This window comes from Stegastes partitus, unplaced genomic scaffold (assembly GCF_000690725.1).
Source record: "Stegastes partitus isolate 25-593 unplaced genomic scaffold, Stegastes_partitus-1.0.2 Scaffold507, whole genome shotgun sequence".
Classification (NCBI taxonomy): Eukaryota; Metazoa; Chordata; class Actinopteri; family Pomacentridae; genus Stegastes; species Stegastes partitus.
The window spans coordinates 43,185-46,600 of NW_007578238.1; positions in this window are offsets into that span (position 1 = coordinate 43,185).

Genomic DNA, 3,416 nt, shown 5'->3' on the forward strand with positions numbered 1-3,416 from the left:
CAGAAGGATCCCAGATGTCCTCACTGGGACACAAACCGGAGACCTTCTTGCTGCGAAGCAACAATGCTAAGCACCAAGCCACCTTGCAGCCCTTGCAGAGACATAAAAATTGGCCTTTAGCTTAGTATGGAGGCCGGGACAGGAGGCGGGACCTCAGGATCTCCAGCGCCCAGTCACTACTGCACACATTCTGGCTGTAAATGGCATCACCAGAACAAGATGGCAGAACTCATTTCTGCCATATTTCGGCTTCACTGCCTATTTACAGTGTGGTCATACATGTTGCACAGGTATAGATGCGAGGATGGCTGGAATGTAAATGTCTGCATTAGGTTACATTTACATTATCCCCACAACACCTCTGTTATTATTATTATCACTACTATTCATATTACTATGATCACTCTCAGTACCTGTTGCAGACCTGAAGTGAGATAAGCTGCAGTTCCTCTGATGACCACCAGATGCTGCCACATCAAAATACACACATCACATTAACAGCAGCAACAGAAGAAACACTGAAGGTAGTTCAAAGACAATCATGACCCTGAAAAGGAATCAGAAGTTAAATACTGCTAAATAGAAGCTTTTGAATGTCTCCTTGTCTGAGTATCTGGAGTATGTGTTCATATACAGCCTTCATGTTGAGCCTCGTGTTTTTAAATCTTTTTGCTTTTCTTTCTTTATTTACATTTAAAGAAAAAATTAAATAAACTAGCAATCTATTAATATAAATAGACAATATATGTTTTTTTTGTCTTGTGTCTGTGTTTGGTGTCTTGTTTTATTAACTTTTTTATTTTCTGATAAACTTTCCCCAGGATTTCCTTTAAAAAAAAAAAATCAGCTGCTGTTTAAATGTAAACTGTGTAATGGCATATTAAATGGTGCAATAAAAAGTAGTATACCGAAGCTCCAAGGACAATGTGAGAAAATATGTTCAGTGGCACAGCTCCGGTCCTCGTGCTGAAGAATGATAACGGTGATCAGAAGCTTAGCAGCAATCCGAGCTCTCTGATACCTGCACTAATGAAGAGATTAAACACACCTCAGTGACACAAACACCTGTGAAGTCAAACATGATTAAGCCCTAAAACAACTGTGGATAAAAGTGCTCCGACATCTCCCTGTAACAAATGGGCTTCAGTAAAATGTAGATTGTGTCCTTCAGTCACATGGATGTTTAAATCTGTGCAGCACAGAGCAGGTTCAGCAGGCAGGACGTGGTTTAGTGAATCCAGTCGTCCCCAGTCGGACAGAGAGGTGATGTTTGGAGGTCAGAGAATCCTCCTCACAGGAAGCAGCAGGTCGATCGCTGAGGTCCACCTCTGTAATCTGTTGATCGGGCTCCGATTGATCACATTACAGCCGACCTAAAGTCAGGGGATAATGCCTGTGGGGGCACAGATCCTGACACTGGGATTTGTCAGAGCTCGTTCTAAACTGTGTCAATAAACAATCAAACTCAGGTGCATCGGTTCTAATCCAATCAGTGCTGTTGGAGGCTGGCGTCACGCCTGGGTTCGGCCTGACCGTCCAGGACAGGGGTGTCGAAATCCGGTCCTCGAGGGCCACAATCCTGCATGTTTTAGATGTTTCCCTCTTCCAACACACCTGATTCAAATGATCAGGATCGTTATCAAGCTTCTGCAGAGCTTGATGATGAGCTGATCATTTGAATCAAAACACCGGAACTCGAGTTCGGCGTTGTTTCCTGTTAGCTGACAGGTGAACTGAATGAAGAACTGGGAGAGGGACTGAAGAGCTCCTGATCTGGTGTTTTAGCGCCTCCTGGTGGTTAAGTCAAACAAACACTCTGATGCCCTTCCACCAGAGGAGTTGTGCTTTAAGAACTGGTTCTGTGTGCTGTGAACCAGCCCACATTCTACCAGTCTGTAGCAGAACCAGTGCATCAACATAACACTTGACTGTTGTTGGGTTTTTTTTTATCAGTTTCTTTTTTTTTTAGTTGTGATTATCTACAATGCAGCTGTGTTGTTGTTGAGTGTAATCAGTTAGCTGAGCTGGTCATACTGTGTCCTGTCCTCCTCTGGTCTGGACTCAGGACTCGTCTCTACAGAGAAAAAGCTGCTTCAAGGGCTATGAACAACCTCAATGAAAGCTCAAAGTCTGTTTTCACTACAGAAAAAAAATGTCAAAGAACTGTGATCTTGTGGCAGCTGGGGCGCCAAGAACTACAGTTAAAAAAGTATAGACAAACAAATCTATGCAACTATTTTTTAAAAATTAAATGCAACTAATTGTATTTAATTTTATACATATATTTACAGTATAAACCTTAAATTGAATAGTTTTGTGTATTTGTAAAATATTTGTTATATCATAAAAAAATATGTGGGGAAATAAATTGTGAAGATGCTTTATGATTTCAGTTCAATAACTGGCTTTTACTTATCTTGTTTCTCCTATTATCCTTCTGTTAAAGGCTGAGATTATAAGGGGGAAAAAAGTTCACAGACTGTAACTTTGGGGCTCCACATTTCCGTTTCATGAGTTTATTTTTAAAAATAATTCTGTTAAACCACAGTTCAAAAGCAATGTCTGTTTTTTATTGGTTAATTTTCATAGAATTTTTCTTTATTATTACTTTTGTCAGATTCAAGTTATTTCTGTGACCATTGTGGGTTTTTCTTTCATTAACCAAGGGATACCAACTATTTTGTCCACGTGTGTAGCTGTCTGTGAAAATGTATTTAAGTGGGAATCAATCAAAAACGTTCTGTGTTTTTCCTTCACAGCTGCCTCCTAAACGCCGAGAGACTGGAAAGAAAAAATCCCAAAGAAGGAAAGGGAAATGAGTGACAGCCCAGGATGAGAGAACAAATGATTAAAACAGATCCAGAACCAGCTCATGACATGTCTGACAGCTCAACTAACACAAGGTAACTCCATGAATTAAACTGGCTCATTAGATACTTCATGTTAATATGAGCATACGTAGTTATACGGCTCAAATGTAAATACTTAAATCTGAGTTAATGTCTGTTTTCTTTAGAGCTCTCTCTAAGATCACCAACAATAAGAAGGATCAGATCAGGACAAGGAACCAGATGAGGAGCAGCTCCAGAATGTGAATCCACATTATGTTAGAGAGACGTGGAAAGAATTATTATAGAGACATGAAAGGTGAGACAAAGAAGAAATCTAATCCTGTTGCAGGTTATTATCTTCATGATTAGTGTCCTATAGCAACAGTTATTGTCCACTATTTAACACAAAGAGACAATCATTCACACTCACTCTCACAAAAATAAAATAGAGCCAACTTTATGACAACTCTTGACTTAAAGCCCGACACATCTTCTGGCCCATTGTTCCTGCTTCGTGCTATAAGCCCTGTGATGTTCCCCACAGAGCTGGAACTAAGATTCATCAGGAACCACAAACACACAGAA